Raw genomic sequence first — 14900 nt, forward strand, 5'->3', positions numbered from 1 at the left:
TAAAACTAAAGTGAACAGAAATGGATAAATAGCATATTTTTTCCCTTTAAAATGCATAGAGAATAAAACAATTACTTAAAAAAAAAATCACCTCCAAAAAGCCAAATTTATGGCGAAAAAAACCCCAAGATATTGATAATTTAGATGTGATAAGTAGTGAGTGATAAAGATATTGGCGAATTAATGGGAGGAGCGCTGAAAATTGCTCTTGTCCATAAGGTGAAAACAAACCGCGGGCTGAAGTGATCAATGGGCACATCCGGTGCTCTTTCTAATGATGTTAGCCGCCATAGAGACCAATGTTAATTGTTGTGATTAGCGGCTATCACCAGCGCCGCCATGGAGACTAATGTTAATTGGTGTGATTAGTATCTTTCACAGATAAAAAGGGTGCCGGGCCACCCGTTATTTTATCAGGTGCCTACGGCACACTTTTAACCGGTGATGGCCTCTAATCGAGGCAATTAACATAAGTCTTTATGGCGGCACCCTTTTTACCTGATTTGACTCCTCCTTAACGCAGTGTATAGCATTTTATCAAAGTATTAAAGTGTATAGGTCGTTGAAGTAGACCATTTTATCCAGATTGAGACAGAATATATCACCTGTCTCCATTTTGGTAGGCGCATACCAGTTAAAGACCTTAAAGTGGATCCGAGGTGAACTTTTACACATTGCATAATTGTGTTCCTTTCCTATTGTTTATAGGGCATTCCTCAAGCCACCAATGATACAATATATTTTTTTTTGTCCAATCTTACCAAATCTTTGTAGTAGAATGGTAAACCATGGTAGTCCATCATATTACAAGTGATAAGATTGTACAAAAAAATTGTATCATTAGTGGGCACCTTTAATGGTATGCTGATTTCAAGCTCCACCCAAATGAACATTTATTCACAAGTATTATAGTCATTGTGCATTCAATGCAGTTACATATTTGCTAAAGAGTACCTTACTGGGTGTTTGCTTGCAACAAATGAATTAAATTACCTCTAAAGGGGAATGTAATGCTCACTTCTATGGGGTCAATTAATAAAGCATTGCCACATTTGGTAATGCAGAAAACAGCTGACTTTACTGAGCACTTAGGAAAATGTTAATTCATAACCGCAAGAAAAGCTGAAATTCCTGAGCCATGAGGTAAATTACAGACTTGTGCGGTAATTACCTCAACACATGTCAGTAAATGTCAATTCATAAAGATTAGTACAGATGATAATGGCATGGAAGAATACCGCCTGCTTTGAAGTGGTGATAAGAGAGTGAAGTCTGTGCTAGACTGTTTGACTCACAAGCAGAAGCAGTGAATACCCCCTGAATACCTTAAGGGTCCCATACACCTAACGATTTCACAGTGATCGAATCGGCTGTGAAATCGCCGCGTACACCGCTGACAAAACGATCGATTTCCGTCCGAAGTCGATCATTCCCGTCGATTCTAGTCGATCCGTCCATGCAGAAGATTTTTCTCAATCGCCGGCGGGTCGGGAGTGCATCGATAGCGGCGTTCGAATGCCCGACGACCGACGCAATGCAGCGGGTATACATTACCTGTTCCAGCCGGCGCGAGTCCCCTGGTCCCCACTGTCTTCTTTCCGCGCTGGGTTCCAGACCGGCTGCAGCTACACAGAACTTCCTGTCCCGGCAGGAAGTTTAAACAGTAGAGCGCCCTCTACTGTTTAAACTTCCCCTGGACAGGAAGATCAGTAGCTGCAGGAACCGCTGGGAGCCCGGAGCGGAGAAGAAGACAGCGGGGACCAGGGGACTCGCACCGGCCGGAACAGGTAATGTATGCAGGGTGGGGGGGGGGGGGGCGGCAGCAGCGGCAGCTCCACAGATTGTGATCGGTTTCAGGCTGAAATCGATTCACAATCTGTTTGCAGTAAAGGTGGCCATACGATCCCTCTCTGATCTCTTCGATTCGATCAGAGAGGCATCTATCTGTTGGTCGAATCTGATGGCAAAACGACCAGTGTATGGCCACCTTTAGGCTGTGTTTAACCTCTTGGGTTCCTGTTTTTAAGATGGAGGTGAACACCACAAAGCATGGCATGTGATAACTTTCTTGAAGTTCTTCTAAGATGTGGCAATTAAATAGATTGTTAAAAAAGACTAATAGACATATTCAGAGCAAGCAGAGGCAGTATAACAAAACATGTACATCTAAAGGGAAGTTGGGATGCCTCTTTAATTGTAATGCTGTCTCTGCACGGAGAACAGTGTAACAACTCAGGCAGCTACTCTTTTGATGATACCGACAGTTTACTTCGGTAAATCACTGCACTGCAGCTGTGAAAAGGGACCATGTTATGCACTACAAGACTCATACAGTATGAAAGTGAATCTCTAAGGCACCATAGTGCTGGGTATGCCAAAAACTACCACATGCTCATTTACTAAGCACATACCTGCTGCACTAATGTATTCAAAGTATGTGGGGGTGCATTCTGAAAATTTTCCTGAAGTTCGATAAAACATTTTGACATGGCTAAAAATGTTTGGTTTTTTAATTGTGTACAATAGCAGGCAACGCTGGTGCACCAATGTATTCACAGTGTGTGGGGATGCATTCCTACCATGTTTCCTGATATTTTATAAAACATTTTCATATGGCTTAAGATGCTTTTTACAAAAAAAGGCTCCTTTCCCCCTCCCCCATCCCCATTAACCCTGTGTCTTCCTTACAGAAGAATCCTTTAAACCAAGGATTGTAGAGCCTGCCAACATAGGGCTCCACCTGCCGAGCAACACTGACCCACATGGTCATGGGGAGGGGGAGGGGTCAATCTGTAAAAGGGGTGACAAGTCCTATTTTCCTCTGGAGATAGTTATAATTATGATAAAGACAAGGGTCTTTTCCTGACCTCCAGCTGTGGGAGATGGGGGTAACTTGAAAATAAAAGACATAGAAAGAAGTATAGAGATGTAAATGAGGAAAGAAGAAAAAAGTATATGGAAGAACTTGACATCATAGAAATATAAAGAAGAAGCCGGAACGATAGAGGTAAAAAAGAAAACTTATTGATTTCTAATGCCCTCCCATACAAATGGGAGGGCAAAAATAGTCTCCCTTTACCTATTTAATTGCTTGTGAGTGAACATCTGACAGTCCCCTTATTATAAAAGGATATTCCCAGATTCCACCATTTGTCTTCCCTATGGCCTAACCTCACTTCCCATAGCATGAGATTGGGATAAGGTGTTAATGGGGCATTGGAGGGGGGCATACTGTTTTTATATATTACTGTAATAAACACTTTTTTTTTTTTTTTTTTTTTTTTTTACTAAGTCCCACTGTGGGCATGCGCAGTGTTTGCCACTATATTTACCTGACCTCCACACATTTACTTGATATATGTGCAGGCTTGCCACCATCTGGACAGTGATGATTGGTGATAGGGCACTTTTGGGTATCCGCTTGCATATGCCCATTGCTTACGCAATCGTGGAAGCACTGGGGGAATGGATTGCAATACACAATGCCTCTCCTTAGTAAATCATAGCACCTCTTTTATATAGGCATAGATTAAAACTGCTGCTGCCTACACCCAAGATGAGGATATATTTCTCTTAAGTAATGGAGAATATTTTGGATACAGGCATACCTGGGCCCATATGCAATTACGGTAACTTTTTCTCCTGAATTATCTCCTAGGAGATCATTTTCATATTCTCTTTAAAATAATTTTAAGCGTTTTACAATAATAAAAAAAAAAGTACCCAAAAGTTGGTGAAAAAATTTAAATCACAATTATTTTCAGTGTAAATTATAGTCTCTTTATTGGTCACATGGGTTAAAAGCAGCTATACAACGACAGACCGCTGTTTCGAGCTTCCATGTCCTAGTGGTGGTGGCTGCAGACCGAGGTTTGGCCAAGATGATGCTGTGTCTCCGGGGAAAGGTTCTGCCACTGGCATCACAAATTTGACAACTTGACAAAGAGCATGGAAGCTCGAAACAGGGGTCTGTCGTTGTATAGCTGCTTTTAACCCATGTGACCAATAAAGAGACTATAATTTACATTGGTGGTGCCTGCTCCAACTGGGATTTTCGATGTGACAGCTCCAGTGGTGTGGAACGCTGCAAGCTTGGGCACACATTCTCCTTTTATGGGTGCTGTTCCAAAATCCTTTTAGTGTTTGCAATTATTTTCAATATATTCTCACTTTCTGGTGGTTTAAAAAAACATTTTATAACAAGGTTTGAAAATATCACCTAGGAGAAAACTCAGAACAAAAAAGTGAATTGCATATGGGCCCTGGTCTGCAATATGAATAACAACTAACAATATTCTTCCTTCCTTTCAATAAAATCTGATCACATTACATTTGCAAGTAATAAAGTTAGTTACACAATTTTATTTGATGGAAATTCAGGCAAATTGCTGTTTTTTATCATATCTTTGCGTTTATTTTTCTTGATCATCACAGTAACATTGAATTTGGTCAACAAGAAACAGTAAAACAGACATATAAAATATATATATATATATTTTTTCGGTTTTCTGCTGGATAAGTTGTGTTTTGACCTTTGGAAAAAACAAAAACATTTGAAATCGTCAGCAAAGTTTTTCATCTTGTCACACAAATCATTTTCACAAATCAGGTGAATTCTTTGATATTCCTCACAATTTCTCTCTCTATAATGTCATCTTTTTTTTTAAAACAAAATTTTATTGAAATTGTAAAAGATGTGGCATAAATCCTCACGCAGGAGGCAAAATCAGGTTTTCTATTAGCTGAGATAATGGTTACATTAATACTCACATATAATTCTTTAACATTTTACCTCCTTATGAATATTAGAGGAGAATTCTTAACAATATTTTTATCCCCAAAAGTAACCCTAACCCACCCCCCTTACTCCCACCACCCCCTTCACCATCTCACACTAGAGTAACCAACCAAAAAAAAAATTAAATTAAAGTAGATTTCCGCAAATTGCAGTCTAAAAAAAAAATGTATGCAGAACGACTTCTAGAGCATGAGTTTACCCAGCTCGCCTAGTAGATCTCTCTTGGCGTACCAGGATGTATATTTATATGGCGTCACGATATTATGAATTTCAGTTGTTGTAAAGGAGTATATAATAAAATATTTCCAGGTCCGAAAGAATCGTGTTGTCTTTTTCTCTGTGTGCATTTGTGTCTCAATATTATCCAGGTGGAACATATGAAAGAGTTCCTGTTTAAAGGATACCACAGCCCACAGGCTGTGGTAAAACAAATGCTGCTAAGCATAGGGAAAAAAAGGACATACTTACCGCTTACCTCGCTCCCTGCCATCGGCCCTCACTCGGTTCCTACAGCTGCCGGTACCGGCCGACTTTCCTGACCCCTGACCCGGACATACTGCACTGAGCATGAGTCGTATAGGGACAATTTTGGTCTGTGGGGGCTAAAAAAGTTATCAAACAAATTGACATTCATATTATCTACCATGTTGCCTCCTAAGCCAGTTATAAATGATCTCAGTTGGGCAAAATATAAGAAATGTGATTTGGGAATGCCATAAAGGGATCTTAGTTTTAAGAAATTATACTATCTGTTTTTTTTAGGGATGGGACGAATCCACAATTTCTTCGAATCCGGATCCGAATCTCGAACCTTTCGAATCCCAAATCTAACGAATCCTGCACATAAGAATTGTGCGATCCGTGGTATAGTTGCCCGCAGTATAGGTACCTAGGCATAGGTACCCACAGTATAGGCAGCGAGGTAAAGGTGCCTTCAGTATAGCTAGCTAGGTATGGGTGCCTTCAATATTGGTAGCTTTCAGTATAGGTAGCAAGGTATAGGGGCCTTCAGTATAGGTAGCAAGGTATATGGGCCTTCAGTATAGGTAGCAGGGTATATGAGCCTTCAGTATAGGTAGCAGGGTATAGGGGCCTTCAGTATCGGTAGCAAGGTACGTGTGCCTTCAGTATCGGTAGCAAGGTACATGTGCCTTCAGTATCGGTAGCAAGGTACGTGTGCCTTCAGTATAGGTAGCAAGGTATAGGGGCCTTCAGTATAGGTAGCAAGGTACATGTGCTTTCAGTATTGGTAGGTAACTAGGTATAGGGGGTAGGTAACTAGGTATAGGGGGCCTTCAGTATAAGTAGCAGGGTATATGTGCCTTCAGTATAGGTAGGTAGCTAGGTATAGGGGCCTTCAGTATAGGTAGTAAGGTACATGTGCCTTCAGTATAGGTAGGTAGGTAAAGGGACCTTTAGTATAGGTAGCAGGGTATAGGGCCTTAAATGTAGGTAGGTATGTAGGTAGGTAGGTATAGGGGCCTTTAGGTAGGTAGGTAGGTATAGGGGTCTTTAGGTAGCTAGTTAGGTAAAGGGACCTTCAGTATAGGTAGCAGGGTATAGGGCCTTAAGTATAGGGAGGTATGTAGTTAGGTATAGGGGCCTTTAGGTAGGTAGGTAGGTATAGTGGCCTTCAGGTAGGTAGGTAGGTAGGTAGGTATAGGGGCCTTTAGGTAGGTAGGTAGGTAAAGGGACCTTCAGTATAGGTAGCAGGGTATAGGGCCTTAAGTGTAGGTAGGTAGGTATAGGGGCCTTTAGGTAGGCAGGTAGGTAGTTATAGGGGCCTTTAGGTAGGTAGGTAGGTAAGTAAAGGGACCTTCAGTATAGGTAGCAGGGTATAGGGCCTTAAGTGTAGGTAGGTAGGTATAGGGGCCTTTAGGTAGGTAGCCCACAGCCTCCTCTGTCCCTCGTGCCTCCTCCGCTCACCCCCCCCCCTGCATAAATAAGTATCTACTCACCTTTCCCGTGGAGCGCAGAGCGGCAGACCTCTTCATTACTTCCCTGTTCCCCCTAGTGGCCGGACCGGCTTTTACTGATGACGTCATTGTAAAAGCCGTCACTAGAAGTCAGCGAGAGGTCTGCTGCTCTGCGCTCCACTCTGGATAGGTGAGTTGCTACTAACTATTCGGGTGGGCGAGCAAAGGAGGAACGGGGTGGGTCGGAGGAGGACGAGTGTGAGCGGCGGATGCGGCGATGCAGCGTCGGTAGATTCGGATACCGGTAAATGGCGTCGGGATTCGAATTTACGAATCTCGAATATTTCCCAATATTCGAGGGATTCGTGGATTCGCCAGATTTGTCGTCCCATCCCTATTTTTTTTTAAGTACTATAAGTTCCCAAGTTTTGAGATACCTTTTGCTTCCCATGTTAGAAAACCACTGTGGGCTACACTAGGCGGAAAATCCGGATGCCCCCACAATGGCATATATTTGGATATTCTGACCTGTTGCTTGAAGAGAATCCGTAGTTCCTTCCATGTAGCCCAGGTATCCCTGACCATCCTGCTGTGTTTGAGGCGAAGAGGAAGATCTTTATAAGAGGTATGCAGGACCGCCATAGAAAGCCAGGGCTCCATGAAAGCACTTTCCAAATCATAATTAGAATAAACAATAGATCGTCTTTCCCAATCCCTAATGTGTCAAAACAAACAAGCCAAATTGTAAAATCTAATATTGAGTAGACCCAGCCCTCCCCAGTCCTTGGGTAGTTTCAATTTTGCATAAGCTATTCTAATTTTGCGGCCTCTCCACAAAAACTTGTTAAAGGCTCTCTCCACCATTTGGATATCTTTATGTTTTATTAGTAAGGGGATCGTTTGCAGAGGATATAATATTTTGCCAAAACACATGGACTCAGGATTGTGGCCATGCCCATAAGACTAATTGGTAAATTCTGCCAGTGTTCTAGTTTTTGTTTACTATGATTAAAGATGGGCACATAACTTAAATTATATAAGGATTCAGGGTCTCTTGTGAAATTAATTCCCACGTACTTGACTTGTTTTTTAATGGGTATTGGTGAATCTAACATTAGGTTAGGAAGTTCTGTGCGGGAAGAAAGGCATAACAGTTCACTTTTATTTAGATTGATTTTGAACCCACTTAATGAACTCACCAAGTTAATAATATTTAGTGCTCCATGTAGTTCTTCATGTGGCTTAGCCATGAATAAAAGTACATCATCTGCAAAAGCAGCTTGAGTTGCATCGTCTCTGCCTATTGGGATGCCCGTGTTTTGACCGTGCAACAATCGAATCAAGGGCTCCAGGGCTAAGTTAAATAGTAAAGGCGACAAGGGACACCCTTAGCGTGTGCCTTTTTCTAAAATAAAGTGTGTTGACAAAAAAACTGAAGTATATATTTGTGCACTTGGGTTATCCTGTAGGGCAGATATAAGATTACAGATGGAACCCTGAAAGTTCATTTTATTGAGGACAGTTCTCAGCCAGCTCCATTTGACATTGTCAAATGCCTTTTCAGCGTCTAGCAGTAGCAGGGCATAGTGTTTGCTGGTAACTGGATAGGCTTTAGTGTGGTCTAATACTGTTAGGACCTTTCTTGTGTTCATGACTGCTGATCTATTGTGAATAAAGCCTGCCTGGGTAGGACTAACCAGTTTGTGCATTAAACCCGCCAGCCTATCGGCCATAATCTTAGTTAGGATTTTAATATCTTGATTGGTTAAAGATATAGGCCGATACGCTGCCGGGTCCAAAGGGTCTTTCCCTGGTTTCGAGAGCAATTTAATGTGGGCTAGCTTGGCTGAATGAGGCATTTGTCCATCTTTGAGAATAGTGTTGAACATATTTTGGAGAGATGGGGTAATCTCTGTTTTCAAAAGCTTGTAAAATTCTGAGGGTAATCCGTCGGGACCAGGGGATTTATGATTTGCTAGGTTTTTAATTGTGGACAGAATCTCCTCTTGGGTAATGTCTGAATTTAAAATAAGTAAGTCTTCCGGCGCTAGTGAGGGAACAGACAGAGTGAAACATAGCTTCAATCTTAGAAAGGTGGTCTTGAGGATTCGTATCACTGTATAGGTTGGCATAAAATTGTTGAAACTGATCATTAATTAGTTTAGGATCGGAGATGAGTTGGCCTGAGCTATTTTTAATTGCCGGGATAATATTGGGGGATGAGAGCCTTTGACAATATTACTGAGCATCTTACTCATTTTCTTCCCAAAGCTCCTGAATCTTATTTCTTTATACGTTCCACACCACAGACATGATCCTTAATTTTGAGCCAATTATCTGTTTCTAGCTTCTTCTTTGTCCACTGCTGTTTAGTTAAACGATTAGGGTGTGATTGGAACTTAAGGCTCATACACACGTCGGATTTTTCAAAACGACCCAGCGGATCCGTCAAAACCAGCGTTATCAGCTGAACGACCAACTGTACACACGCCAGATTTGACGTCCAAACGACCAGTCGGCGTGAGTCAGGCGGAGAAAGGATCCTCACTGGAGCTCCGAATCTAGCGTCTTCCCTCCAGGGCGCCGGAACCGGAAGTCTTACAATTTCATCTTACGACAAACTTTGTGTTGCATTAATTTGGCAAGTGGTAATATGTGCTTTTGAAATAAACCACTGTATTCTAATATATTCAACACACACAATGTAATTTCAATTTCATAGTAAGGCAGTGCAAAACATCATGATAATTTAACTTAAAGAGAATCTGTACTCTAACATTCTTACAATAAAAAGCATACCATTCTATTCATTATGTTCTCCTGGGCCCCTCTGTGCTGTTTCTGCCACTCCCTGCTGCAATCCTGGTTTGTAATTGCCAGTTTTAGGCAGTGTTTACAAACAAAAGACATGGCTGCTAATCAGAGTGTGATAGGCTTTTGCTTTGTTTGACTGGGCATGTGTGGACCTAACATCTTCTGGCCGCGCTCCTAGCTGTGGATGGGCAAACTTGGCTGTTAAGGAACTACAAGTCCCACAAAGCATTGCAGGAGTCTTACAGCCACATTCATGACTCATAAAGGCAAATGCATTGTGGGACTCGTAGTTCTTTAACAGCTGGAGGGCCAAGTTTGCCCATGCCTGGGCTAGATACTTATCTCAGTAGTTGAAAGTATCTGGATGCTTCAGAGGCTTCCAGGACCCTGGTAGAGCCCACCGTTCCAGCATAGGGTCCCTCTTCATCTTCTGGCCGCGCTCCTAGCTGTAGATGAGCACATCTGGACTGGGCATTCACAAGTAAGGTCTGCATATGCCCAGTATAATGAAGCTGCTCTTGCATGGCTTTTTTCCTTTGTGCACTTTTGCTTTGTTTGACTGGGCATGTGTGGACCTAACACGTGCATATCCTATTTGATTTGCTGAGTCAAACAGGTATAGAGGGATCCTACACTGGAACAGTGTCCTGTAGGAGGATCTGGGGAGGAAGTCTCTGGAACATTCAGAGGCTTCCCACTGCAGTGGGCTTTTTAAACTCTTTTTTTTTTTCTAGAATTTAGGTTCACTTTAAACAAGCATTCAAGCTACAAGCTAGGCATAAGGGGTCACAGATTTGCATGTCCTTCACTGGCGGTCATTATAGCTGGGTTTGTACAGTCCTGGCCAAAAGTTTTGAGACTGTCAAAAATATTAATTTTCACAAAGTTTGCTGCTAAACTGCTTTTAGATCTTTGTTTCAGTTGTTTATGTGCTGTACTGAAATATAATTATAAGCACTTCATACGTTTCAAAGGCTTTTATTGACAATTACATGAGATGTATGCAAAGAGTCAGTATTTGCAGTGTTGGCCCTTTCTTTTTCAGGACCTCTGCAATTCGACAGGGCATGCTCTCAATCAACTTCTGGGCCAAATCCTGACTGATAGCAACCCATTCTTTCATAATCACTTCTTTGAGTTTCTCAGAATTAGTTGGTTTTTGTTTGTCCACCTGCCTCTTGAGGAATGACCACAAGTTCTCAATGGGATTAAGATCTGGGGAGTTTCCAGGCCATGGACCCAAAATTTCAATGTTTTGGTCCCCGAGCCACTTAGTTATCACTTTTGCCTTATGTGTCATATGTGTTATGATGCTCTAGTGTGCTGGAAAATGCATTGTTCTTCACCAAACTGTTGTTGGATTGTTGGAAGAAGTTGCTGTTGGAGGGTGTTTTGGTACCATTGTTTATTCATGACTGTGTTTTTTGGATTAAGGTGGCCATACACTGGCCCGATTCCCGGCCGTTTCGACAGCAGATTCGATCCTGGGATCGAATCTGCTGCCAATCGTTCGCGGTAAACGCCGCCGACGATCCGATTTCCTCCCGAAATCGGATCGGTCCGTCGATCGCGCCGTGCGGGAAATTACCCTCGATCGCCCGCGGGTAAAGTGCGCGTCGCTAGCGGCGGCCGATCCGATGAACAATACATTACCTGATGCGGGCTCCCGGGCGTCTTCTCCGCATCTTCTCAGCGCTGCACCCGCTCCATCCCGGCGCTTCCTGGGTCACTGCAGTGACCCAGGAAGTTCAAATAGAGGGCGCTCTATTTGAACTTCCTGGTCACGGAGTGACACAGGAAGCGCCGAGATGGAGCAAGAACAGAGCGGTGCAGCGTGGAGAAGATGCCCGGGAGCCAGCCTCAGGTAATGTATGCGCGGGGGGAGGACAGGCGGCAGGAGCAGCTGAACAGATTGTGATCGGTTTCAGGCTGAAATCGATTCACAATCTGTTTGCAGTAAAGGCAGCCATACGATCCCTATCTGATCAGATTCGATCAGATAGGGATCTGTCAGCTGGTCGATCTGATGGCACATCGACCAGTGTATGGCTGCCTTTAGAAGCAACCCCACACATGAATGGTCTCAGGATGCTTTACTGTTGGCATGACACAGGACTGATGGTAGCGCTCACCTTTTCTTCTACTGACAAGCCTTTTTCCAGATGCCCCAAACAATTGGAAAGGGGCTTCATCGGAGAATATGACTTTGCCCCAGTCCTCAGTAGTCCATTCACCATACTTTCTGCAGAAGATCAATCTGTCCCTGATGTTTTTTGGGGAGAGAAGTGGCTTCTTTGCTGCCCTACTTGACACCAGGCCATCTTCCAAAAGTCTTTGCCTCACTGTGCATGCAGATGCGCTCACACCTGCCTGCTGCCTTTCCTGAGCAACCTCTGCACTGGTTGCACTCCGATACCGCAGCTGAATCCTCTTTAGGAGATGATCCTAGCGCATGCTGGACTTTCTTGGACACCCTGAAGCCTTCTTAACAAGAATTTAACCTCTTTCCTTGAAGTTCTTGATGATCCTGCAATCTTAGTATCCTTGCCTGTGAAGCCATTTTTATGCAATGCAATGATGGCTGCATGCGTTTCTTCGCTGGTCAGCATGGTTAACAAAGGAAGATCAATGATTTCAAGCATCACCCTACTTTTAACATGTCAAGTCTGCCATTTTAACCCAATCAGCCTGACATAATGATTTCCAGTCTTGTGCTCGTCAACATGCTCACCTGAGTTAACAAGACGATTACTGAAATGATCTCAGCAGGTCCTTTAATGAAAGCAATGAAATGCAGTGGAAAGTTTTTTCTGGGATTCAGTTAATTTTCATGGCAAAGGAGGACTATGCAAGTCATCTGAACACTCTTCATAACATTCTGGAGTATATGCAAATTGCTATTATAAAAAAACATAAGCACCAACTTTTTTAATTTCCAATATTTCCAAAACTTTTGGCCAGGACTGTAAAGGGGTTATCAACCAAATACTGATGCCCCCCCCCCCCCCGCTCTACTTACCCGGGTCTTTCTCCAGCCCCTTGCAGCCGACATGTCCCACATTGCATCTCCGTTCACAGACGCCAACCCGGGGTCCCCGCCAGTGCAGAGGCCAAGCTCGAGGTAGTCCTCTACTGTGCCTGGGTGCGCACCGCTGTCAATCAACTGCACATTGTTCGCAGTGTACAGAACTACTTTAGCCAGTAGAGGAGGTCGGTCTCTGCACCGACGAGGACCCTGGGCTGGCAGCTACGAGTGGAGATGCTACGAGGGACATGTCACCTGCAAGGGGTTGGAGGAGGGCCCGAGTAAGTAGGGGGGAGAGGGGTTGGATTGATAACTCCTTTAAAAAAAAAAATCTGGTCCTTAAAGGGAACCTGAAGCCAGAAGTATATGGAAGCTGCCATATTTCTTTATTTTTAAATACCAGTTCCCTGGCAGCCCTGCTGATCTATTTGGCTCCACTAGTGTCTGAATCACACCAGAAACAAGCATGCGGTTAATTTTGTCAGATTTTGCAAAAATGTCAAAATACCTGATCTGCTGCATGCTTGTTCAGGGTCTATGGCTAGAGGTATTAGAGGCAGAGAATCAGCAGAGTAGCCAGAGAACTGGTATTGCTCTAAAGGAAATAAATATGGCAGCTTTTATATTCCTCTCACTTCAGGTGTCCTTTAAGGGGCCAGAAACATTCAGTCCTGAAAGGGTTAAGACTCTATTAGATCAAGTATGATTGCTGTTTTGTTGTTTATCAATCTGAAATTACATAGAACAGCCTTGATGGGGCTACTCTGGGAGCGGAGGTCTGTAATTGAGGACTCCAGGAGGGAACAGCCTCCAGATGTGTGGCTGTCATCATTGCTGGATTGTGCTGGAGCTATTAAGGTTGTTATCTGAGTGTTACTCTGTAGAGTTTTTCACACAGTTATTTTGGTTCTGCAGTGAAGAACGTCTTTTTCCACATCCTCGGGACCCTCTCTTGGTCTTTCTGAGGATTCGAACAGTCTTAAGGTGCCCATACACTAACTCGATTTCCCGCTAATATCACAGTGATCAAATCTGCTGTGAAAACGATAACAGAAACGCAGACCGATCTACCGATTTCCATCTGAAAGATGGAAAATTTTGCTTGACCGCTGGCGGGTTCGGGAGCGCGTCGTTATTGGCATTCGATGACGACCGACGCAGCAATAAATTACCTGTTTCGCCAGCGCAAGTCCCCGAGTCCGTGCTGTCCCTTTCTCTGGCTGGTCTTCTTCTGCATATCCTCTTCACTTCCTGTTCCATCCTGTGACCAGCGAAAGTTAAAAAAGTAGAGGGCGCTCTACTGTTTGAACTTCCCCTTCTCACAGGACGGGACAGGGAGTGAAGAGGAGATGAGGAAGGCCAGACAGAGAAAGAGACAGTGTGGACACGGTGACTCACGCCGGCGGAACAGGTAATATATTGCTGCTGGCGGGGGGACGAAAGGTGGCCTGAGGCAGGCGGCAGCAGCACAGATTGTGAACAATTTCATGCTGAAATCGATTCAAAATCTGTGTGCAGTGTATGGGCAGCCATTAGATCCCTCTCTGATCAGATTCCATCAGAGAGGGATCTATCTGTTGGTCAATCTGATGGCAATCGACCAGTGTATGGCTGCCTTTAAGTAGAATTATTGTTGATTTGTCAAATTGATAAATATTTTTTGGTTGGTATACAGAGAGAAGTGTCTCTGCTGAATATTGATGTTTACACATTAGAATGGACAAAAGAGATAGCTCAGGGCTCCTGCTGAGATAGGCCCTGTTTAGAGTCAAGGGGCTTGATTCACAAAGCAGTGCTAAGTGTTAGCACGCTTGTGAAAAGCCCTGTATCACGACTAAAGTTAGTTTAGGTGTGATAAATGGCACTCGTGCACAAAGCAGTGCGCGTGAAACGTCACATCGCGGTGCGATGAAATCGGCGCACTCGATGCGCCTATAAGGTCGTATGGGGTGCGACCTTAACGTCGCACCATGCGACGTTAAGGTCCCACCCCATGCGACCTTATAGGCGCATCGAGTGCGCCGTTTTCGTCACACCGCATTTTATGTGCAATGTGATTTTAAAAAACGGTGCTAACTTACTGCGTTAACATGCCCAAATTTTTAAAAAAACGGTGCTAACCTACTGTGTTAACACAGCAAAAGTCTTTAGGCGTGCTAAGTAGGTTAGCACCGCTTTGTAATTCGAGGCCAAGGTGTGAACTTATTCAGCTCCAGCTTTGGTATCCTGCAGAGATCAAAGGGCCTGTGAAGACTACATTGTCCTTACACAGAGATGTATGGATGGACAGCATGGATTTGAAAACACAGTCCCTTGTTTAGAAATTTGAAGATATTATATATAACAT

The 14900-nt window shown here is 43.5% G+C and overlaps 1 protein-coding gene across 2 annotated transcripts in view; it reads right to left on the reverse strand.

Moving 5' to 3' along the window:
- Positions 1-4389: 4389 nt before the first annotated feature.
- Positions 4390-14900, reverse strand: part of DDC (dopa decarboxylase) — a 203312-nt gene continuing 192801 nt past the window's right edge. For both annotated transcript variants that reach the window (XM_068234545.1, XM_068234546.1), the window contains exon 15: positions 4390-4532. The gene's annotated coding sequence lies outside the window, so the exon portion shown is untranslated. The remainder of the gene's footprint in view (positions 4533-14900) is intronic.

This window comes from Hyperolius riggenbachi, chromosome 5 (genome assembly GCF_040937935.1).
Source record: "Hyperolius riggenbachi isolate aHypRig1 chromosome 5, aHypRig1.pri, whole genome shotgun sequence".
Classification (NCBI taxonomy): Eukaryota; Metazoa; Chordata; class Amphibia; order Anura; family Hyperoliidae; genus Hyperolius; species Hyperolius riggenbachi.